The sequence below is a fragment of the Pinus tabuliformis genome, chromosome 2_2 (assembly GCF_031772625.1).
Source record: "Pinus tabuliformis cultivar Carrire ecotype Pingquan chromosome 2_2, CPIR1, whole genome shotgun sequence".
Classification (NCBI taxonomy): Eukaryota; Viridiplantae; Streptophyta; class Pinopsida; order Pinales; family Pinaceae; genus Pinus; species Pinus tabuliformis.
In genome coordinates, this window is record NC_142300.1 from 1,301,206,735 (window position 1) to 1,301,232,827 (window position 26,093).

At 38.7% G+C, this 26,093-nt stretch overlaps 1 pseudogene across 1 annotated transcript in view; it reads left to right on the plus strand.

The window, feature by feature from the left end:
- The window catches only part of LOC149198267 (WD40 repeat-containing protein HOS15-like), a 214,872-nt pseudogene that overhangs the window by 97,374 nt on the left and 91,405 nt on the right, over nt 1–26,093 (plus strand). Inside the window, exons 2-8 of the transcript XR_016255200.1 lie at nt 14,199–14,323; nt 14,437–14,500; nt 15,895–16,053; nt 16,190–16,311; nt 16,753–16,827; nt 16,908–16,961; nt 17,060–17,133. The product of XR_016255200.1 is annotated as a WD40 repeat-containing protein HOS15-like (transcript). The remainder of the gene's footprint in view (nt 1–14,198; nt 14,324–14,436; nt 14,501–15,894; nt 16,054–16,189; nt 16,312–16,752; nt 16,828–16,907; nt 16,962–17,059; nt 17,134–26,093) is intronic.

Below are 26,093 nucleotides of genomic sequence, written 5' to 3' on the forward strand. Positions count from 1 at the left end.
CATTTCTAGGGCTCTGAAACACCAACATAGCTTAGGCTAGTGTCTTGGAGTAGGTGAGTACTTAACTCTCCAAGATAGTAAAACCAAACAAGTAGCTGATCTTGTGATAGAATCAAATCCAATTGTTACATTTACACTCTGGGAAAGCTCCTCTTAAAGGAGAAGCACGAGCTCGTGTCCGAACCAGTGAGGGGATCCATCCTCCCTCGTTGGGAACGACGCCAGACAGTACGTATTACAAACGGTAAACCTCGGATTAACCATTGTCGAGGAGCTAGGGGTCACTTATCGGTAAACCTTGGATTACTGTCAAGGAGCCGGTAAGGGGATTGAGCTTGCTACTCTGCCCTTGCGTGCTGTCGGAGTTTAGATTGTTCCCCCAGGTGTACTTGTTGCCGTTGGTAACCTTAGTGACCATAATATTTAGGATTCTACCCAAGGTGACGGTGGAGGGAAGATCCCACTGTACCTGGAGCAGACGTCGGCTATACTCACTTGGATTTTCTGGGGGGTTCACTTCACTCGAGACGGTTAAAGTGGAGGAACTTGTGCCGGTCTATTCATTAAGCAGGTTGCCGGGGTAACTGTTCCACCCGCCATTTCTATACTGAATTCTGCGAGGTTGGGCTTCATCACCAACTAGTGTTTTCGGTCCGGAGAGCTTACTGTTTGTGTGTGGTTTGACTCCTAGATTTGATAGCGCGTGTTAATTTGTTTTTTTTTACTTTTAGAGACCATAGGTGTGAATTGTGAATTTTAGTTGTTAAGTGTGAATTGTTAATTGTTAATTTTAGTTTTAAATTGTTAATAAAATTCACTGAAGTTGAATATAATGGCAAATGTTCCGGAATTTATCAACCTAGGAACCCCTCCTAATGAGAATCCTAGTACTTTTCCTTACTTTGGAAATGTTGGTCCTCCTTATATGGCTACTTTGTCATTACCTGGATTTACAATAGGTTTACCGATATGGTTATTTTCAACTTCGTTGGCCCAAAATACTCCAATTGTTCCATCTCAACCGGATGCTTCACCTCAACAGAGTTCACCATCTCAACATCACCAACCTTTTGTTGACCCTTTACCTTCTTTGCCTAATTTTTCTTCCTCCATTTCTCCCTCTTCGCCTGGTAAAAGCCTCGATGCTAGTAACCAGGAGGCTAAGAAGAAGAAGAAAGGGAAGAAGAAGAAGAAGAAGAAGAAGCAAGATAAGAAAAAAGTCAACCAACCAACCATGGCTGTAAGTGTTAGTTGTGTTGAGGAAAATTCCGACATGCATCGTAAACCCAAATACCCTTGCAGGCTTTGTAAGGGTGACCACTTCCTTGTCAATTGTCCTGGTATTCCAAAGGTCCTGGAAGTTTGGTCAGAAAAATCTCATCAACTTTCCGTTGATCCATCAACCAGTGATAGTCAGGTTCCTGGGAAAAAGGGTAAAGTTAGGTTTCCTTGTAAGTTATGCAAAGGGAGTCATCAAACTCATGTTTGCCCTCACATGGATGAAGCCTCAACATTGTTGGAAAATCTTCCTGTTCCACAGCAAGAATTTCCAACTGGTTACCGTAAACTTTCTCCCAACCTACCGTCAACTGACGGAGTGATTGATCTAAATTCAAGTATAGTCGATCACACTCTCCCTTTGGAGAGTGAAACTCATGTCACTCAGGTTGATGATCAATTAGTTGATCAAGTGGTCGATTCAATTTCACGTTCGATCGATCCCACTTTCCATCTAGAGAGTGAATTTCATACCGCTCAGGTTCTTCTTGTTACATCAGATTCTTCTATGCCGGGGGGCATTTCACCTGTTTCTACAGAACCCCCTCCAAGTACTGAGGTCTTTTCCTTTGATTGGAATAGACTGACAGAACCTCGTCTTCCTTCCTCCATCCCTTTCCAAATCATTTTCAAGGCTGGTGGTAGGGACATACATCGTACACAGGTAGATGAAGGTGCTTCTGTTAGTATTTTATCCTCAAATGTTTGGAAAGCTTTGGGTTCCCCTCAGCTTGCGCCTATTACGCAGAATCTGAAAGCTTTTAACAGAACCATTAGTGAACCTTTAGGGATCCTTCCTAAGTTTTCAATTACCTTGGAAGGTAAAACTGTATGTATTGATCTTATGGTAGTTCGAGGTCCCTTGGATTTCAATTTACTCCTTGGGCGAGACTATGTTTATGCAATGAAAGCTGTCGTATCGACACTCTTTCGCGTGATGTCTTTCCCTCACAATGGCAGTATTGTGACTATAGACCAGCTTTCGTTCCCTAGTCTTGTTTCAACTACCACTAATATGACACCCCTAAATGTTCCTGATTCTACAGTGGTATCTACCCTGCCACGGGTTAATTATGTGGCAACCGGTCCCATGCTTTCAGTTACCGATGTACGTGAGCCTCTCACTGTTTGCTCATCTCCCTTTGATTTAGATCCGGTAATTGACATGGAAAACTCTATGGGATTATTTGAACACGATGTTCTTATTCCTTTTGAGTCCCTTGACGTGTGTTCCTTCCAAAAAACTATTCTTCCTTCGGATGAAGACCTTTTGGAAGCCATGATCAAGGTGTGTCCATTGACATGTCTTTCTTCCAGTTGGAAGCCATGATCAATGTTGCGAGGATAGTTTTCCTGTATCAACCTCGTTAAAAAATGAAATAGGAGAGTCATGAGCATAGTTCCTTGTCTTGTGTCAAGCTCATTAAAAAATGAAACAAGGGTTGCGAGGACGGTTCCTTTTCCTGTGCCAACCTCGTTAAAAAATGAAACAGGTGTCCATGAGGATAGTTTGTTCCCGTCTCAACCTCATTAAAAAAATGAAACTGGCTGTAGTGAGGAAAGTTCCTTTTACTGTGTCAACCTCGTTAAACAATGAATCAGTGTGTGCGAGGACGGTTCCTTTTCCTGTGCCAACCTCGTTAAAAAATGAAACAGGCTGCAACGAGGATAGTTTGTTCCTCTCTCAACCTCGTTAAAAAATGAAATTGGATGTTGTGAGGAAAGTTCCTTTTACTGTGTCAACCTCGTTAGAAAATGAATCAGTGTGTCCGAGGAAAGTTCTTTTTACTGTGTCAACCTCGTTAAAAAATGAATCAGGTATGAGGATAGTTCTTTTCTTGTGTCAACCTCCTTAAAAATGAAACAACTCCCTTTTCAAGTTAAATATTGAAAGTAAACCTTCATTTCATCCAGCCGGTTGAATGCAATGAAGCCTGGGGGGCATGTACCTCGCTTTGCGTCATTATGCTGGGGGCATGCGAACTTTTTGAGCACAGTTCCTTGTCTTGTGTCAAGCTCGTTAAAAAATGAAACAAGGGTAGGTTAAGTAGGTAGATTTTAGAGCATAGTTCCTTGCCTTGTGTCAAGCTCGTTAAAAAAAGAAACAAGGAGTCAAGAGCATAGTTCCTTGTCTTGTGTCAAGCTCGTTAAAAAAAGAAACAAGGAGTCATGAGCATAGTTCCTTGTCTTGTGTCAAGCTCGTTAAAAAATGAATCAAGGTTTTTAGAGTAGAAGTTTTTGTTAGGTAGATTGTAGAAATAGTTATGAGCATAGTTCCTTATCTTGTGTCAAGCTCGTTTAAAAAATGAAACAAGGGTTTGAGGATAGTTCTTTTCCTGTGTCAACCTCACTAAAAAATGAAACAACTCCCTCGAGTCTTTCCAAGATCTTGAAAGTAAAGCTTCATTCCATCCACCTCATTGAATGCAATGAAGCTTGGGGGGCATGTACCTCATTTTGCGTCATTATGCTGGGGGCATGTGAACTTATAACAAGCATAGTTTTTCGTTTCAAGCTTGCATAAACATGAAACCGAATCCGAGCATAGTTCTTTTCCTGTGTCAAGCTCGTGAAAAAATGAAACAAATCCTCCTCTACTTGAGTCGAGAGTTTGACTAGATCTCAAATGTTAAGTTGAATATTTAGGTTAGTTAGTTTTGCATAATTTTCTTATAGTTTAGGTCGGGTCTTTCAAACGATCTCGTTCATGAACCTTCATTTCTTCCAACTGGTTGAATGAAATGAAGCAGGGGGGCATGCACTCTAGCAGTTACGCTTAGGGGACATCAAGCATAGTTTTTATCTGTTTCAAGCTTGTGTAAAATGAAACTACTTTGAAGCATAGTTTTTGTCTATTTCAAGCTTTTGTAAAAATGAAACCTATCTCGAGTCAATTTCAGTTATTTTCAAGACTCGTTAAACTCATGAAAATACCGAGACTATTTTGCTATCTTTCATTCTCGTAAAACAAATGAAAATGCCGAGTTCTTTCCATCTTTTCCTGCTCGTAAATTAAATTGAAAGTTGGCCATATGAGTACATTTTTATCATTTTTTCGAACTCATTAAAACTTACGAAAAAGTGAAAACCATGAGTACATTTTTATCCCTTTTTCGAACTCGTTAAAACTTACGAAAAAGTGAAACCTTGGAGTTCTCTTTTAAGCCCTTTTCAGACTCCTAAAATATGAAAAGATTGCCGAGCTTTTCTTTTACACTCGTTAAAACGGAACTAAAAGACGGTCCCCTTATAGCTCTTTTCTGACCGTAAAAACAGGAAAAGATTGCCGGGTTTTTGTCGTTTCAAACTCGATACGGAAATAAAACGACGTGTCCTTAATCGCTTTTTACTTTTCAGGTCAGTGGCACTAATTATGAAAGTACTCCTTGGTTGCAAGATCAAGCGGTTCCCCCAGGTATTATTTTATACTTTTTCGGGCTTGAGGGACACAAATGTACGAAAAAGTTCAACGTGGAGTCTCCTTTAGTTTTTTCAGACTCTCTAAAATTGAAAAACGCAGAGTTTCTCCTATACTGGGCTCGTTAAACTTTTACAGTAGAGGACCTGTTCAATTACAAACAGGAACGAACCACTCCTTCCTAGGGTTCGAATTTAAACTAGGTTGGACTCGTCCAAAGGATGAGCTTATAATCGAGCATATGTTATCCTCCTCAAGCTTGTTAAAAATAAAGAGGTACTTGCCAGAAATGGTGGGGGAAAAGAGAGAAGAATGAACCTGTTTGTTACCTTTTGTCTCAAAAGAAACTTTATTACCACTCTTGAACACGACACTTTTCATTCACCTGGGTTGGGAAATCTTTTACCTCACAGTTGACCAAACCACTTTGAAAGTCTTTAACCGGGTTCCAGGGATTAACTTTGAGTTATTCGTCACCAAACCATCTGTCGTGTCGTTATGTGTTCAAGAGGTCTGCAAGCAAAACTTTCATCTGCAAAATACTTGTCATCCATTTGACTATCCCTGAGTCAGTCCTTACAGCAACATTTCTTCAACTTGAACAATGATTTCGTGTTGCAGGCTTGCCTGCAACGGGTCACTTTCTATCGACATCGACACATTATCTAGAAAGATGACTTAGGAATCGACAGTACCTTGAAGTCTGCATGCATCAATGGCAGGTTTCTCGCCTTTGACGACAGTTTACATCATTGACTTTTGATCAAAGGATTCCGTGAAGTGTTCGACATCAAAACATCTATTCACATTTCACGGGTTGTGCTTGGTACTTTGAGAACCATTGACATTACTGATGGTCTCTCTCACGCTTGTTAACAGTTTACATCATTGACTGGTAATCAAGTGGTTTCTAACATGTTCGACATCAAATCATTTAATCACATGCTTAGAATCGTACCAATTCGGGAAGTAGAAGTGAAGACCCTGGATCTAGTTTTTACCATCCAAGCTGCGAGGAATTTTGTATTCATTATCTATGTAGACTAATCATAAACAGATGGCTGCGTCCATACTGTGTCTACAAAAGTCTATAAAAAATGATGTACTGCAAGATCATTCCTGTATCAGAATAGTTAGTCCATTAGTTAAAGTTTTGAATCTGAGTATGGGAATGCCTACCTCAGTGATGATATAATCTTATACATGTATTTTGTGTTGAAAATTGCAGGTTCCAACCAGGTCATCCACAAGACAATCTTTGAAATGATAAAGCGCTTCACCCTTCCTAGAATTACAAAACCCTAATCTATTCCAGGCTTCGCACTTTAGGGGGCAATCTGTTACACTAAAAAATGTCACCTTGACTACTTACAGTTAGTATGGCTCAAATCAACAGTCATGCTACCCTCTTAGGCAAGTCTTATGCCTCTGTTATCCATCTCAAACTCAAAGAAGAGAGAAAGTCTTGTAAAAAATATGTTTATCTCTGGGGTCGCAGGTTCTCTCTAGCCTTACCTGCGGGGACGTTGACCATGTTCACAAAAGCTGCGTCCATGGACGCTCTGTATGTTAAGGGACAGGTGCGTCCTTCTGTAAAAGGCAAAATGCGCGAGTTTTATCTTGAAAAAGTTACTTGTGGTTACTTCTAGAACCTTCTAGAGGTCGGTTTGATGAAATGGATGCGCCTCCAGTTGGTTCATGTATCTCTATTAAGAGGGAACTTATCCCATCAATAAGGGAGCTATCCCACCCAAAGAGGGGGATTATCCCATTGATGGTGGACCTGAATAACCTCTTTACAGCACTATAAATAAAGACATTGAGCCAGAGGGAGGAGAGGTTGAAAGCTATAGATTTCTAAGGGTAAATGCTGCAGGAATTAGGACTCCCATTTAGAAGTTTGTGAGGAGAGATTGTCACCCTTACTTGTTCTACTTGGAAGTAGGTGAGCTTTGTCAAAGTAGAGGAAGACTCTTGTGGACCGTGGAAGGAACTTGCACAACACCAAGGCTCAGGTTGTAATGGTTCCTTTTGATTACCTTTAATGCAAATTGGTCCATTCTTCTCAATAGCTTGTTGTTAATGGGTTATTTCATGTACTCCTTGGTCTATATGTTGAATATGCTTTGTTTTATGTTATAATCAGGTGCTATTTAATTGTTTGAACTGTTGGTGATTGCAGGTTTTGGAGAACGGGAGGAGCTCATCCGGATCAACAAAGCTTGGACTTCTACAATAGCGTTTGGACAGAGGTAAGAACGAAACACCTTGATTTCTCATATCATAATGTATGTTTAGAGAAGGATAGCTCCAGTTTGTTTTGTTTGTCATTAGAATGTCTTAGACTTCTAGGAAGGTCAGTTGTGTCCGCACCCTTGACCGATTCCGTGTGACATGGGGTATCAAAGGGGAAGGTGAACCACTCACCTTGTACACAACGTAATATAGGGGAAGGTGAACAACTCACCATATGGTCGCTCATCACTCCAAGAAGTACCCTAAGCCTTCAGGAGCTCCCAAAGCTCAGTTTCCAACTCAAGCAGGAACCTCATGGGAGGGTCCTTCCACGAATCCAAGTCTTTTTCGGAAGGCTAATAATTTGACCTTCCCCAAGGGTTTCATGCGGATGTCTACAACCTGCTCATCAATCTTGATGTGTTGGAGCCTTATTACTCCCTGTTGTACCATATGCCGAATCAACTGGTACCTGATTTCAATATGCTTGGAGTGGTCATGGAACACAGGATTCTCTAAAAGGTGAATCCCACTCAGGTTGTTGCATTAGATCACAGTGGTATCCAACACATGCTCAAATAACTCATTGAAGAACTTCCTTAACCAGATAGTGTCACAACAGGACATAGTAGCAGTAATATATTCGTCTTTGGTGGTGCTTAGAGCAACCGATTTCTACTTCCCTCTCATCCAAGAAATCGAAGTAGATCTCAATGAGAAGCAACATCCTGACGTGCTTTTTCTATCCACCACACTCCCAGCCCAATCAACATCAAAATATCCATGTAGCCTCAAATTTCCAGCAGTGTATCTCAACCCATGGTTAATTGTGCCACAGAGATATCTCAAGAGGTTCTTAACAGCAATCCAATGTATGTGGTGAGGCTCAGCCATAAATTGACTCAAAGTATTTACAGTGAAGCACATGTTTGGACAGGAGTTTACCAAGAACATCAGGGCCCCTACAAGTTGTCGATACTCAGAAGGGTTTGCCAATTCGGGCCCAAAAACACTTCCACATAGCTTCTTGAAGTTGAGTTCCATCGGAGTAGATATAGACTTGAAATCGACCATGCCACATATTTCTAGCAACTTCACAATGTATTTTCCTTGAGAAAGGAAAATCTCACCTAGCTTTTGTCAAACCTCTAAGCCTAGGAAGTAATGCATCAGACCTAAGTCCTTCATCTCAAACTCGAATGTCAAATCCATTTTACATTGATAAATGAGATGGTCTACACTTGTTCGAAAGAGATCATCAACATAAAGGACTAAAATAATAGGCATGTCTTTTTCAACCTTGAAGTATAAGTTAGGATCAACATAACTCCGCGTAAATCCTAGCTTCACAAGATAATTGTCAATCCTCTCATACCAAGCCCTAGGGGCTTTCTTCAACCCATAGAGAGATTTCTTCAACCTACATACATGTGTCCTTCGATTTTGAACCTCAAACCCCTAAGGTTGTTCCAAGTATACTTCCTCCTTAAGTGAGCCATGTAAGAAAACAATTTTGACATCCATCTGATGTAGGCTCCATCCTTGATTGGTAGCGAGAGTAATAATAGAATGGATAGTGGTATATTGGGCAATTGGTGCAAATATCTCGTTATAGTCCACTCCTTTCTTTTGAGAGAAGCCACGAGTAGCGAACCTGGCCTTATATTTTTGGCACTCCCATCAACTCCATGTTTTATCTTGTAGATTGATTTAGAAGTGACCATAGATTTGTCCTTCGGTCTAGGCACCACATCCCAAACATCATTATTCATGATCCATTCATATTCCTAACTCATCGCATCCTTCCATACTTAATGTTTTACGACTTCTTCAAACGTGCAAGGTTTGGCTTGAACAATAGTACTCATAGCAACAAAATAACCTTGATACCTGTTCAACTTCTTACTTCCACAAAATGTCCCTCTTGGAGCAATATGTCTTTCAACATCTTCGAGAGTATCTTTGAGCCATAGTGAACATTCCTTGAGGTATAGGGATCACTAGGAGATGGATCAATAGGATCCATCGGGCCTTCAATATTGGGCATAGGTTACTCTGTCGGAGGTTCATCCTATTTTTCTACACCATAATCATCATCCTTCTTTGGGATATGGAGATCTCTAGCTTTCCCAAGGGTTGTGTGTTCATCAAAGGTGACATCACAACTTACTTCCACATCTCTTTGACCAACCACATAGATTCTATATGCCTTTGAATTTTCACTGTAGTTGACGAATATTCCTTTCTTCCTGAAAGCTTCCAACTTATTTCTTTTCTCTTTAGGCACATGAAAATATTCCAGATAACCAAAGATTCTAAATGAGAAACATCAAGTTTCTTACTAGTGAACATGTCCTCGAGTGTCTTGAAATCCAAAGCTTGATGCAGGCTTCGATTTTGAACATAGACGACAGCGTTGGGAGCTTCTCCCCATAAGAATTTCAATAGACCTTGATCATGGAGCATGGTACGGATGGCTTCCATGATTGTTCGATTCTTCCTTTCAGCAACGCCATTCTGCTTAGGAATGTATGGGATAGTTATCTCCCTCTTGATGCCAACCTCTCTACAAAAGTCATTGAATTCATTTGATTCATATTCGGTTTCATTGTCGATCCTCAATATCTTGACGTTCTTCCTTGTTTGATTTTTCACTAATGATTTGAAAGAATGAAACCATTTGAACACTTCATCCTTCCTCTTCAAGAAATAGATCCATGTTTTGCGTGAGAAATTGTCCACAAAAATTTCATAATATTTGTATCCTCCCAATGAGGTTATGGGCAGGGAAAACATGCTAAAATGGACCAATTGAAAAATATCAATTGTATTTCTTTCACTAGAAGGGAATGGTCCCTTTGTATGTTTCCCAGCTGCACAACCTTGACAAACACCTTCATGGTTCATGTTAAACTCAGGCATACTTGTCATCATCTTCCTTACTCTAGGATAAGTCTTTGTAATGTAAGTGGGCAAATCTCGAATGTCATAACTCAGATTGAAGTGAAGTATCACTTGCTAAAGCTCCCAAAGGACTTCCACCAACTTGATAAAGACCATCAACCTTAAATCCAAGAGTAAATGCATTGTTAGGGTTTTTTTGCCAAATACTTACCTTTCCATCAATGGATGCTACCTTGAAACCTTTATCTTCCATTGCAAAAATAGACACCAAGTTCTTCTTCAAATCGGGCACATAAAATACTTCTTGTAGATGAATGGTTTGACCTTGATTCAAGTCAAGAGTGACAATACCTATCCCTTTCACGATGTAGGTGGCATTATCTCCAAGTATGATCTTTATATTAGTTTTCTTTTCAACCAAATTTGAGAGGGCCTCCTTGTATCCAATGAAGTGCCTTGAGGCTCCACTATCAATCAACCAATGATCCAACGTATCTGGAGGAAAGGTGGTAGATAGAGAAGAAATAAGATACAACTCATCTTGTTTTTCTACAACATTACTTTCATCATCATAAATGCTAGTCCTTGTCCTTTTGGGAGGTCGACCATTTCCATTTTGAGCAGCGGGAGCATTCAACTTTGTTGTTGAACCCATTGTTCCTTTGATTTCCATTGCCTTTGAAATTGTTGTTGTTGCTGTTGTCATCATCCCTTGGAGTATTCATCTTGTGAGGACACTCTCTAGCATAGTGGCCGAACCTGTTGCAATTGTCGCACTTTCCTTTATTTCCTTCCTTGAATCCCTTCTTGAATCCTTGACCCTGTCTCCTTGGACCAACATTATTCTTCGTTTTTGCATGAGAGAAGAAGGCAATAGGTTCATTTCCATTGGAAGGCTTGTCTCTCTCCATCATCCTTGTCTCCTCTTGAGTGCATCTAGCCAACAACTCATCAAAACCAGGTATCTTGTCGTTGTTGAAAATAGTGGTGACAAATACATCCCAAGGTCTTGAAAGACCTCCAAGTGCAATGAGAGTGAGCTCCCTGTGAGCAATAACTTCTCCAATAGATAGTAGGTATTTGAGTAATTCTCATGAAGTAGGATTGGATATACTTCCCTTTATCCATCTTTATGTCCTTCAACTTGTATTTGAGAAAGGATTTGATTTGCGTTGTTCACTTTCAACATCCCAACCAACTTATCGTACATCTCCTTAGATGTTCCCAAGTCAGAAATATAGGCAACCAAATGATTTTGAATGGAGTCAATGATAATTTTTTTAGCTTTTACCTCACCTTTTTTATAATTTGTCTTAGCAGCAACCGGTGCATTTGAAGGAGGCTCCACCACTTTTCCTTGCACATAGCCTATTGCATCATTCTCTTCCAAAGTCATCTAAAGTCATTTTCCATGCATGATAGTCAAATTTGTCATTGAGCTTGTCCTCAGTCTTGAAAGTAGGATGTAGAAGCCATGGAGACTTGTCCAATAGATCTTTCTTAGTGATTGCTTTTCTCTCTCTTGCTTGGGCTTTGTCTTCACCTGGGCTTTGATACCATTCTCTTGTTAGTTAACAATGGTATGTTTACCACAATTTCTTCAATGTACTTCTAGTTAGCCCAATACAATTTCCAATTTAGTTTCCAATAGCATTCACAACAACCATAAATCACATTGACAGTAACTGTAGATAGAACATGAAATAAAAATGCAGAAGACAAGCCATGACAAGAGAACACCAGATTAGGTGAATGCCGGGGAAAACCCCAAGATGGGGAAAACACTTTGATCAATTCTTCTTATTATTATGTCAAACGTTCAGCAGAGAGAGAAGTACAAAAGTCAATTGTTGACTTGCCAAATCACAGTCAAAACAACCTTGTCAAATCTGCAGTCAACACTAGTCAAATTGTGCCCTAACCAGAAATTCAACACTGTTCAACATAGTAGTAAACAATGCTCTATGCAGCTCGGTCAACCACAGTTGAACTCAACGTTCTTTTCTAGTCAAAGTCAGCCCAAAACAATCAATAAAACATCGGTCAAACTTGGTCAAAGTTTGCGGTCAACTCTGTGGTCAATCCTGCGATTAGTCTGCAGTTAAAGTCAACAGAATTCTTCGGTTCCTGTGCCAATAAATGCGGCCTGCCAAAAATGATATTATGACCCAAAAATTGAAGTCAAATGTGGTCAAAACACCCTTAGTCAACGCTGGTCAAACATGCAACAGACTCCGAAATTTCGGCCCTGTAATTTGTCATGCAATTCGTCCGTTGTTGCCACACGTGTGAGGAAAAGAGATGCTCAATAAGTTGCACGAACCAATCAGATGAGGAGAGAGAAGAATGTGTGTGATGAGATGATACCAAATAAGGGATGAGGTCTCTCTTATTTATACAAATCGTTGAGGGTGAAGTGACATGTCTCTTGCACTTCATGAGCCTACATGATGATGTGGTCGACCTTGACAATTTGCACATGTATGGGCATAAATTCAAAAACACATTTCTGATTGTCCAAATCTAATGATCTTTAAGTCGATTTGGTCCTCTCGAAAAAAAAAATCAATGCAATAATCATCTCCATCAAACGAGCTGTCCAAAGTGGAATTTAGCCCTAGTTGCTAAATTTAACAAATCTTCACCACAATTCTCTTTGGAAATTTCCGAAATTTTTTATTAAGATATCTTTTATAGGTATAAAACCTATATAAAGAATTTGAGCAGTATGTTTTTTAATACATATAATCGTTGTTTTGTTTTCTGAAATACATATTAGTATATTACCCTTTTTGGGTTTTCTCATTAACAGTGATTCATCCATACACATTGCGAAATTTATGTGGACAAACAAATGGGAATGTATGGCTTTAATGCAATTGAGTAGATGCTATGTCAACAATACTTGCCTTGTTACTAATCCAAGATTGTGCCTCGTTTCTGGGAAGGATTTTGGCATATTGTTGTTGAAGTTGATAGAGAAATGAATGAAATTGTATTAATGTCCATGATGGCTAAAACTGGTCAATGAGATTATAATACTTAAATAAATAGAGATAGCAATGGGAATTCTGATGGGGAAGCTATTACCTGCAGAAAGAAAGTTCAAGCGCAGAGAGGAGTTTTAGAGAATCTAGAATATATATATATATAGTGGGGTAATCATTGCATGGTTGAGGCTCTGCTCTTATTGCCTTGAATAACTTTGGTCATACTCTGTTGACATTACCATATATAAAATTTTTAATATGTTGCCAGATGTTTAGTCCCTTACAAGGTATTGGGCATTTGAGGGCGCTTAATAATATCAGATATTGAAATTCTGAGGATGCACATCAATCTTGCTGGAAACACTTCAATCCTGTTGGTTAAGAGGACAGCTCGCTGAAAACCCTCCAAGTACTTCCATATAATTCATGGATGGTAAATGGGGAAAACCATCCCGTCAGGATGAAGGGATCAAAAGAGTCAAACCCATGACCTCCCCAATTTTGAGTGGGAAATCTCATATCTCGCTCCTGACTACTTGAACTAACCCTCAAGGCTTTCACCCTGTTGGTTATGAACTTAACTTATGGATAATAAATATAATTGGTTGCTCTTATTATAGTTTGTAACATTTCCTTACATGAAATTTGTCAAGGTTCAATCTTTGGAATGCAAGAAAATGGTGACTTTGTCATCAAATGGATAATAAATATAATTGGTTGCTCTTATTATAGTTTGTAACATTTCCTTACATGAAATTTGTCAAGGTTCAATCTTTGGAATGCAAGAAAATGGTGACTTTGTCATCAAATGTAGTGTTGTCTTACATTTATAAAAATGATGCCCTGTATTCTACCCAGGTTGTTTGAATCAAGAAATAGAATAATGATCTGTTAACATATCAAAATGCCCTCATAACTTGCCACATATTTTAGAGTGCCCTGGAAAAAAGGACTTTGGTTCTTCCAATTTCTACTGACCAACAAGAGGTTCTAGATGCATCTTCTTGCCTTTTGAAGCGAATTGAAAAATCTAATGGAATATTCCCTGTTGATGATGTTCCGACTGGATTATTTCTTACTTTTCTTTTAAGGATGTCTCTTTTATGGTCTCAGTTAACATGCATAGGACCTTCTTTGGTTACAAATCAGTATAATTCATTGATCCACCATTATTTCAGCTAATTTGGCCACGTCTGGATGCTAGTCTTTTTTAAGTTTTTCTATTTTCTGTTCTGTTTAAGCAATTTGTGAAATCTGGAACTGTTGTAATCTTGATCTATGTATTAAGGAGAAGACCAACGACCGAATTTCACCTGTATGTTGTTTCAGTAATTATTAGTATGTATTGATTACTGTTCTTGAGTGTCTTACAGATCTGGAGACTCAACAGCTCGAATTTGGACAATTCCAGAATGGGGCTCCAAAAGCTCTTGTTTTGAAACATTTCAAGGGTAGAACAAATGAAAAGAGCAAGGATGTGACAACCCTTGATTGGAATGTAAGTTATATAATTTAATATTACGTTAAGGCGCATTTATATGTTATGGTTTCTGATCTTCAAAGAGAATCTTGTCAATATCTTAATTTTCATGTACTGCTGGACTGGTTCAGGGAGGAGGGACACTACTCGCAACTGGTTCTTATGATGGACAAGCAAGGATTTGGAGTAAGGATGGTAAGGTTGGCCTTGATTTATTTTGTTTAATGTAAAAAAATCTTTGAATAATAGACCTTGCTTTCTCCAAAGATCCATCTACTAGATATTCAAATTGCAGATTACTCTTCTAGATACGACTGTCACCCAGACCATGCTGAGCTTTTATGGGTCAAAAAGGACCTTTGGAGATTACTAAACACGCAGAAAGATATGATATTGCCATAGTCAGTTAGATCTTAAATTTCGGGCTCACTTTGAGCTTTTGGTGGGTTTAATTGCATCTTGATCAATTTTTATTTTTTATTTTTTTAAATCTAGGATAATCGGTAACCGGTGAGAGTTATCCTGAACAGACCCAAATTAAATCTAACTGGCTGCCACTATAAACCTAAGCTATTTGCAACAACCTGCAAGCGACACAATAGCAGGAAACTTATGCCTCAAAAAGAGCCGAGACGTCCGCTATGGATAAAATGGGCAAGGGTCCAGAAAACCAAAAATCATAAAATATCTGTAAAAATCAGTAAACATTGACAAAATTAAGATGCCACCAAAATATTGGTAGAAATCAGCACCATCAGCTAGGCCAAAAAATCACAATTTTGCTATAAAATCAGGATGTTCAGTACTGATCTAGAGTTGAATAGGCTGAAGATGTTGATATCAGAGAACCGGTTACTTGATGTAGAATTTTTTTGTGTATTTCTGTTGGATGTTGATATCAGAGAACCGGTTACTTGATGTAGACTTTTTTGTGTATTTCTGGTGGATGCCAGCTTCAAGGAACATCATCATTTGAAGTTCTACAACCAGCTGAAATTTGTTTCCTGGAAGACTATTTTACACAATGTTTGATGTCTTGTTTCAAGCATATGACTTAATCGTTTTAACTGAATTCTAAAGGTGTCTTGTAACTTAAATGGCTGTAGTAGTTTTTAAGTTGAAGGATTGCTTTCATTATTCATATCAATCGAGACTAATATCAGACTAAACAATGTGTTTTATTACAGGAAATGTTACTGCCCTGTTCTCTACACCCGACACAAAACATATATTATACTTGGGATTCATCAGTGGGTGTCTGGGATGTCCTAGATGTGCCCAACATGATCTCTAGTGATTGGGGACACTAGGGTATTTCCTGTCCATAGAGCAAAACTGTTATTCCCCTAAGGGCATCCAATAAAAAAGGAAAAGAACTGTTAATTATTAGTTTTTTTTCCTTTACTAAATTATAAACTGATTTAAACCAACACACACTCTAACTATAAGTCATTTACATTATTATTCTTCTGCATGTATTCAAAGTTTTACAACTGGTCCATGGACTGTTTTATTCTTCTGTCTGTAACAGATTGGTTATTACAACTTATACTCTAGCTTTGTTTTGGCTTGCTTTGTGGCTTGACTAGGAGAATTGAGGAATACATTGAACAAACATAAAGGACCCATTTTCTCTCTTAAATGGAACAAGAAAGGAGACTGCCTTCTTAGTGGAAGTGTGGATAAAACTGCGATTATATGGGATGCCAAGACGGGCGAATCAAAACAACAATTTGAGTTTCATTCAGGTGTGTGATAATCTGTAAAGATCCTTGATCTAAATTGAATTCTTCCATTTCATTCTTCTTGATTGCTTGCTTATTTACAATAGCTAAGAATTTCAGGTGAAATTATTGTTGCTAAATGAAGATACCTTTGGTGCAGCACCTACTCTTGATGTTGATTGGCGGAATAATGTCTCTTTTGCCACGTGCTCCACAGACAAGATGATATATGTTTGTAAATTTGGGGAAAATCGCCCTATCAAAACCTTTTCTGGGCATCAGGTTTGTTGCCTTATCTATAGGTTGCATTTTTGGTGATAACTTTCATGTCACTGGTTTAATTTTCTTGGAAGAAGATTATGGACCACATTACTCAAGATCCTTGACTAAATATTTAAAGATTATACCATTTTGAAACATTCATTTGATTCTTGGTTGGTAAATTCACTACATGGCTTCTTTTCAAGCCAATTTTCTCTTTTTCCTTTTTAATAGAATGTAGATACGTTTTGTTGACTAAGTGTACAAAAATTACTGGAGGATGACTGGAGGATACAGAGATGTGAACAGCAACACAAAATTGGCATACTATTTGGGAATTCGTTCATTTGGATTTCTTTCTAGAAACATTTACTGTTGATGATTCTGTGATATTATTACATTGTCTTGCTTTGTCTGTTAGTAAATAAGCTGATGTTTCATCTTTTTTAAACCTTTTCTCAGGATGAAGTCAATGCTATTAAATGGGACCCGACTGGGACACTTCTTGCTTCTTCCGCTGATGACTTCACAGCAAAGGTAGTGGGAATCTTCAAGTCCAGAAGTAATTTTCATAAGTTGTATGTCGAATCCATAACATGTTGTGGATGTCAATGCAGATATGGAGTATGAAGCAGGATAGATGTCTACATGATCTCAAGGAGCACACCAAGGTACTTATTATCATAATTACTCATTCTAAAACTTTGATTCTGGTACACTTTTTTTATGCTCCTGGAATTTGCTTTTTAAAACTGTATCCTGCCTACAGGAAATTTATACAATCAAGTGAAGTCCCACTGGTTCGGGTACAAACAATCCTAATCAGCAACTAGTCTTAGCCAGGTGAAATTCTGATCAAAATCAACTATAACAGTGTAAACTGTAGCTTGAAATTTTCTCTGTTTCCTCATCGTTTGACAATCTGCCATTTGGATTTATGTGTAACTGCAAGTTACATATATTTTCATATCCACCACTTTCTATTTGAACCTAGTTTTGGGGTTGGGGGATGGTTGGAAGGTACCTTGCAATTTCAAGGAAACTGGGGTGATGAGAAGGGGTACAACAAAAAGATTTGAATTTTTGTTTTTATTTTTTTTAAGTTTTGTTTTTAATTTTTTTTTTGTTTTTTTTTTTAAATTTGTTTGTAAGAGGGGTGGGAAGGAGAGGGGGCGGAGTTAAATATGCAAAGTCCTAAAAGAAAAATTTTAAATATTAAATATTTCTACAACTTACATATTTGAGCATCGCACTTTTATTTTGTAGATGAATGGATGCATTCGATGTAACATATTTTTTGTGGTACCTCTGGATGAATACTAGAACAATCATTAGAGCAACAACGATTTTAGACATGCATAGATAACATTGACCATGTAGAAGTTTCCCACTTGCAAATTTATGAATTTTTTAAAATAATAGGAATTAGACTATGAAGTGGATTATAGGTGCCCCAACACCTATCTGCAGAAGAAGCGTACACAACTTGTGAAAGCATCCATGTTGTCAAAAACTGCAGTTGTTGGGTTGAACCCCAGTGAATGGTCAACATCTTCAATTTTGATCACGTCATTTATTATTTCACTGCAGGAAAATCATCCTTGCAATTAGTCAAAGGGAGGTCGCCACAATATGCCTTGTGGTTTTGGTTCAAAATATTATTCTTCTATTTTAGTATCTTTGACTATTGGCATGGATTTTTTCTTTGCTTCTTTGATAAATTCAGAGTTTGAGATCTCCATAATAACACTTATCTCATTTTTCATGAGATATTGTCTACCTCTATTTCTTGCACCAAAGGTTTGATGGAGGTTACTTCAGGCCCTGTTACATACCATTTTGTGGGTACAACAAAAATATTTGAATTTTTGTTTTTTATTTTTATTTTATTTTAAATTTGTTTGTGGGAGGGGGTGGGAAGGAGAGGGTGTGGAATTAAATATGCAAATTTCTAAAAGAATGGAAATTTCAAATATTAAATGTTTCTGCAACCTACATATTTGAGCATTGCACTTTTATGTTCGTAGATGAATGGATGCATTCGATGTAACATATTTTTTGTGGTACTTTTAGATGAATACTAGAACAATCATTAGAGCACCAATGATTTTAGACATGCTGCATAGATAACATTGACCATGTAGAAGTTTCCCAATTGCAAATTTATGAATTTTTAAAGATAATAGGAATTAGACTATATAGTGGATTATAGGTGCCCCAACACCTATCTGGGGAAGAAGTGTACACAACTTGTGAAAGTATCCATGTTGTCAAACACTGCAGTTGTTGGGTTGAACCCCAGTGAATGGTCAACATCTTTAAGTTTGATCACGTCATTTATTATTTCACTGCAGGAACATCAACCTTGCAATTATTCAAAAGGAGGTTGCCACAATATGCCTTGTGTGGTTTTGGTTCAAAATATTATTCTTCTATTTTAGTATATCTGACAATGGGCATGGATTTTTTCTTTGCTTCTTTGATAAATTCAGAGTTTGAGATCTCCATAATAACACTTCGTCTCATTTTTCATAAGATACTGTCTACCTCTATTTCTTGCACCAAAGATTTGATGGAGGTTACTGAAGGCCCTGTTACCTACCATTTTGTGGGTGATATCCCTAGGAGAAATTGTTTTCTCCAAGATGGTCCTCAGCCGGAAACCGACATCACCTTGCAGCGACCGACTAGGTCATTATGCCTTTTCTCGACCATCTGAGCCAGCCATGTGGTCCCTCGCCCATCTGCCATGATTGTATGTTTGAAGGTGGGCCTCTAGAACCTAAAGGATTACCTTGTCATTTGGTAATTGAGTATTGTAGTTTGCTTATCATGGACACTTCTGGGCATGGATTAATGGGGGGATCTGGAGGAAAGAATGGGTTAGGTTTGTGCCCTTGTCCTCTAAGACCCCTTTTGTTTTTAACCTTGCATTCTAGTCCCTTGGGATCTCTTTTACTAACCATTTGGCTCTAGGGATGGTATTTCATGGGAAACTCCGATTTTTGTTGCGTGGTCTTGCTCCCTTATTCGCTTTTATTACCCTTTAGAGGATGAGTTGGAGCTTTATGGACGAATTTTGATGTGTGGATATTGGTCTATCTTATGTTGGAGCTTCTCTTTTGTCGTGGATGGTTGGATATATTTTGTTACACGTAAGTACATGCTTTTAATGTTATTCTTGTTTTACTCTGCCATATACATTGGATTGGGATTTTGGCTATTTTTAGGGCTAATTGTGTAATGTCCCCTAATAATAATAAAAATAATAAATAAATAAATAAAATAATATAATATTAAAATATAAGTAAATAAATAATAAAAATAAAAGAAAAGATAATAATAGTAAATAAATAATAAATAATAAAGAAAAAATAATAATAGTAAATAAATAATAAATGATGAGGAGAATATAATAATAATAATAAATAAAATAGCAAATAATAAACTGGAGTTCTAAATAAATATATATATAAAAGTAAACTATAAAAAGAGTAAAAATAAGTAAAGTTCAGTGTAACAGGAATCGACGAGTACTCGTGATTCCCAATCTGATTGCCCGTGAAACGATCCAATCCGAAACTCTGCCAATTTTTTCCGATTTTCCCGATTTTCCCGAGTCCCGCCAGTTTTGGGTTTAGGGTTTTCACTTGGGTTTATCGGTCCACCGTTGACGCCGCAGAGCTATTCCTGGATTCCATACACCGCAGAGCCGACGTCGCAGAGCTATTGCATACACCACAGAGCCGACGCCGCAGAGCCATTCATGATTCCATACTCCGGATTGTATCATTGTTGACAATGCATACACCGCAGAGCCGCAGAGGCATTCCGGAACACGTTGATATATGTCTTGGAACACGTTGAAACAGTCCAAAAGTCTATCTAAACCCTTCAGATAAATGTGCTGCAACACGTTGAAACAATCTGAAATTATAAATGTAATCCTGATTACGTCTCTCGAGTCAAAGTATCGGGTATGACCAGAGGAAACCCTAAACGATTAAATTATGCTTTATTAAATTGACTCGAGACCATGGGTGCTTTGATCGCTGAACACAATAATATTGTAACGTTTAGTTCACTAAAACTAAAATGCATTGTTTCTATATAAATATTGTAATGTTCAGTTCATTATTATGTACGTCAAAATAAAACTTAAAGGTTTTGGCAAGATTTGTGCTGGACAATTGGTATCATACCATATACTTCCATTTGGGGGTCTTTTATGAATAATGTTCTTTCTACCATTGATATGTATTTTTATTTCGATTTTTATTTTCTCATTACAGAAGGTTCAATAAGTAATTGGAAATTTGTTGTAATTAAATTTTTTTAACGTTTTCTTGATAATTACGGAAAGTGTGGATGAATATTGTAATTGAGTTCACTAAGAGATTATTTATGTGTTACTTTACTCGAAGAGGTTTGGTATTTCATAAAGTGAATTTTTTTTTTATTATTTTTGGATATTTTGTATGTAATTATATTTTCAAATATGTGGTAAATTGCTCTTTTTTGTGTATTATTATTGTATTGAATTCTCTTGAAATGTCACCCGCTTTCACTAAAAAACATCATAATTAGAGTTCAGGAGGTTAAGATATCACTTATTAAAAATCAATTATTTCCAATGTATTTTTTATGACGGGTATGAGATACTTATTCATTCATGATATTTTGGACATCTATTGATATTATGTATTGTTTGGACATGCATTTACCGAATAGTAATGAAAAATGTTTTTTTAATTCAAATATGTGTATATTTTTATTTAATGAATTCAGCGATTTTTTGCCCATTTTTTCCCGATCCGATTAAAATTCTTTGCTCTTTTGCCTCGTCGATTTATTGCCGATTCCGAGTCTGGTAACATTGGTAAAGTTAACAAAAGGTAAAAAGGAATAATATAAGAAAGAGTTAAATTAAGAGAAATATTAAATTAAGTAAATTTTAAAATAAAGAAAAAAAAGTTTCATGTTGACACGTGGAATGTGTGCACGCTGCCCCCTTTCCATTTTTTGGTCTATTTAATGGATGATGAGGAAGATGAGATTCATCATTCCTTCATCCATTCTCTTGGGAGAAAAGTGTTGTGAGACAAAGGATTCCCTTGCAGTGGTACGTTGATTGAGGGCTCAGGGGTGGTGTTAATTTTAGGTATGTTCTATGCTTAGAGCAATTTATTTCAATTTTCACAGTTAGCTCAATATCTTTTCCAGATTAGCAATCACATCAACATTAAAGTAAATTACAGATAGAACATAAACATAAATCGTAGAACACAAGCCAAGACAAGAGGACACAAGATGTGGCGCTAGCCAAGGACAAACACTAATGTGGGGAAACCCTTGATCAATTCTTTTTATATGTTCTTCAATAGTTCAACAGAGAGAGAGAGAGAGAGAGTACATTTACAACAGAAGTTAACACTTTGACTTGTCTAGATAAGAGCATAGATCATCTCTAAGAAGATGATACGTGAGATCAGTTGAAGACATGCTGCTTCAACTGATTCTCCAAGGTGACTCCTTCACCTATCATTGTGCTGAATCTCATCATCATGCTGCACCTCACCGTGCTGCACCCGTCATCACTATGTTGCATCTCATCATGCTTCACCAATCATGACTATACCATGTACTTGCTGCACCAAGCATCATTGCTGTCCCACGTACTATTCCTGCACCTTGCTGTTGTTGCTATCCCATTGTGCCACTACTACACAATGTCATTGTTGTCCCATTGTGCCACTGCTACACAATGTCATTGCTGTCCCATCATTGTTCTGTCCCAACATGCTCCTGTCCCATCAGTGTCATTGCTGTCCCATCATAGTTCTGTCCCAACACGCTGCTGTCCCATCATAGTTCTGTCCCAACACGCTGCTGTCCCATCATTGTTCTGACGTTGATCATGTTGCCACATAGCTGTCCCAAGTGGTATGCTGAACCATGTTGACACACAACATGTCTCATGTGCTTGCAACACCATGCTTGCCATGTTTGCCTTAACATTCCTTTGCTATCCCATTTACTATATAGTTGTCCCTTTCCACTTTTTCCTAGATATATTGTTGTAGTTGCTGTCCCTAACAGTCATGCTATACCTTGTTGTTGTCCCCTTAGCCTTGCCATACCTGCTACTGTCCCATGTGTCTTAGTAGCACCATGTAGCCTAGTTGTCTCATTTATTAGCATTGTTGTCCTCGGCATGTTTGAGTCCTCAAATTCTCATGCTGTCCCTGTTTTAAGGGTCACCTACAGCCCACCTTTTCATCTGTATTAGGCCTGCATCTAGGGCACCGTATGCCTGCGGCTAAGGCACCATAGGTTAGCAGTAGGGCTCCCTTTAGACTACGTTAGGGCTGCCTTTAGACAGCATTAGGGCTGTCTTTAGGACAACATTTAGGGCTTCCCTTATACTGTGTTAGGGCCGGCTTTAGGAAAATGTTTAGGGCTGCCCTTAGACTGCGTTTAGGGCTGCCTTTAGGCAGTGTTAGGGCCTCTCTTTGCTGTGATAAGATTCCTCCAAGACTGCGGCTAGGGCATGCTTCCTTGACAGTGTTTTAGACTTCTTCTTTGACAACGTCTAGGGCTAGGACATCTCCTCTGGGATAGCTCCCTTAGTCTTCTTTCCTCCAACGTCTAGGGTTTCCACTCCTAGATTTCTCTTCCACTGAAACCTAAGACAAGTGGAGAGAAATCAAGATAGAAGTGTGTATGAGAAATGAGTCTCATGTCATCTCGTTTTATACTAAAACGTTGAGCACGTGGGGTTTATTTGGTTGTTGGCCGCCCTTAACGAATTGTCTTATAACACAAATAAATTCATAACTCCATGAATACTTATTGGAATTGGATGATCTTTAGATCAATCCTACACCTCTCGATGAGAGGGATCCAGGAAAAATATCAGTTTCCATAAATAAGATGACCCACATGGAGTTTGGTCCTAGTTGCCAATTTTTACACTCCCTCTCAACTAGGGAGAACTCCATCCGCTGATCCATATGTCTGACTATACTATCTCTGCCATCAATGCCCTGCACTGCCCTGCTCTGCTTTGCTCTACTATGCTCTGCTGGACCATGAAGAAGAAGAATTGATCGAGAATGTCTCATACCATTCTCTACTGACCTGAAGTCAGTTTTATTGATCCTAGATCAATATCACAAGAGAGTGTCTCAAACCACTCATACTGATCCTAGATCAGTTTCATTGATCCCAGATCAGTGGAGGTCATCCTAGCATAGGGAGTATGATAGATACAACGATGCGTCCATCGCTAGTACTACTATGGTCCCTAACCCCATTTCCCTACTCATTCGCCAAATGAGAGGTACTTCCCATGAGTCCCAGACTGCATGGGTAGGATGCCTCGACAAGAGAACCATTCATCCTGTCCCTAAGTCACCTCGGGGTATCACAGGGGAAGGCTGAGCCATTCACCCTGTACACAACGCACCATTAGGGGAGGGTGAGTCTCCCTATGGTCGCTTGTTGCTCCAAGCAGTACCCCAAGCCCCCCAAAGCTCCCAGAGCTCAATGCATGCATCATGCAGGACCCTTATAAGAAGGTCTCTTAACGACTCCAAGTCATTCAAGAAAGTCACAAATTTGACCTTTCCCCGGGGCTTAGACAGAATGTCTGCAACCTGTGCATCAGTCTCAATGCGATGGAGCCTCCTTGCTCATCGACGTACCATATCTCAGATAAGGTAGTATCTGATGTCTATATGCTGGAGCAATTATGGAATACGAGATTCCTCAGTGATCGAATCCCCCTCTGGTTGACACAGAAGATCACGGTGGTATCCATCATGTGTACAAACAACTCATTGAAGAGCTTCTGCAACCAAGCAGCTTCACACGAGGTCGTACTCGTAGCTATGTATTCAGTCTCAACAGTGCTCAAAGAAACCGTCTTCTGCTTCCTGCTTATCTAGGATATCGAGCAAAATCTTGAGATCCTCCACATTGCCTGCCTAGTCAACATTCAAATAATCATGCAGCTTCATATTTTCGGCAGTGTATCTCAATCCATGAGAGATTGTGCCCTAAAGATATCTCAAAAGATTCTTGGCACCAATCCAGTGAGGCTCAACCATATATGAGCTCATCATGCTAACTGCAAATCATATATCCAGACGGAAGTTCACCAAAAACATTAGTGCGATTGATTTTATGAAACTCAGAGGCATTTCCCAAATCTGGTTCGGCATCACTACCATATAACTTCTGAAAGTTAAGATCGTCGAGGTAGTCATGGGCTTGTAGTTTACCATTCCACATCTGCAATCCAACTCCATCTTACTTTTGGAAATGAGAGGGTCTGCACCTGTCAGAAATAGTTCGTCCTCAGAAGGTGCCGGTGTCTATCATCCACAACCTTCAAGCAAAGGTTTGGATCGGCTTCACTCCTAGTGAATCACAACTTCATTAGACAGTTATCAATCATCTCATATTAAGCCTAGGGTGTTTTGCTTCAAGCCATAGAGGGATTTCTTTCACCTGCATACATGAGATTCCTGATCATGAATCTCAAACCCCTCGAGTTGTTCCAAACCTGTGGACCTGCTATATGAGGGGAATGGTCCCGTTGTAAGATTTTCCTTCGGTACATCTCAGACATGTACCTTCATGCTCTTCTTGAATTTAGGCATCCCTGTCACCATTTGACTGACATCGGGTAGGGCCCCATAATAAGTAGACCTCCGGTGCTATAGATGAGATGTGTCAATTGATATGGTCCCCAATGGACCATCCTGCAACTTGATACAAATTGCCAACCCTGAACTCAAAAGCATCTTAGAAAATTTTATTTTTAAATGCGTTCCTTTCCATTGATGAATGCTACCCTGTAACCTTTGGCTTCCATTGCCGAAATGGATACCAGGTTCTTCTTGCGATCAGGTACATAAAAGAGATTTTGTAAGTGAATCGAGTTACCCTTGTTCAATTGAGGGGTAACATTCCCTGCACCCTTTCCAGGATAGATGGCATTGACTCCAAGTATAATCCCATGATTGTTTCCATCTCTACTAAATTAGAGAGAGCACCCTTCTATCTGATGAAGTGCCTTGAAGCACTACAATCAATAAGCTAGATTCCCAAAGAATCTGAAGGAGAGGGCCAATACAAGATAACGCTTTTTTATATTATCAGAAACGACATTTGATTCTTCATACTTAGGGTTCCTTGCTTTCTTCGAAGAGTCGGCTATTTCCTTGATGACCTGCATTACCTGTCATTCCTAAGATCATTGAAGATGTCCTTGGAATGATTGTCATCTTCATCGAGTGATGTGTTCCTGCCATTTGTACACTCCTTCGCGTAATGGCCGAACTTATTACAAGCAAGGCATCTGCCTTTCCTTCCACCCTTAGACCCGGACTTCCCATTGAAGTGATCTTTAGCTAGGCCATCAGAAGCTTCCGTTGTGCCACTCAGATAATATTCTCTACTTAGACTTCGCCCTTGGTGAATTTGAAGAGGGATGAGGAACCCATTGATCCTTTTGTCCTTTCCCAACTGTCTTTGGTGATTGCTCTATCACTCTTGCTTGGGCATTGTCTTCACCTCAACTTTGATACCATGTTAATTTTAGGTATGTTCTATGTTTTATTTCAATTGTCACAGTTAGCTCAATACCTTTTCCAGATTAGCAATCACATCAGCATTAAAGTAAACTGCAGATAGAACATAAACATAAATCGCAGAAGACAAGCCAAGAGAAGAGGACACAAGATGTGGCGCTAGCCAGGGACAAACCCCAATGTGGGGAAACCCTTGATCAATTC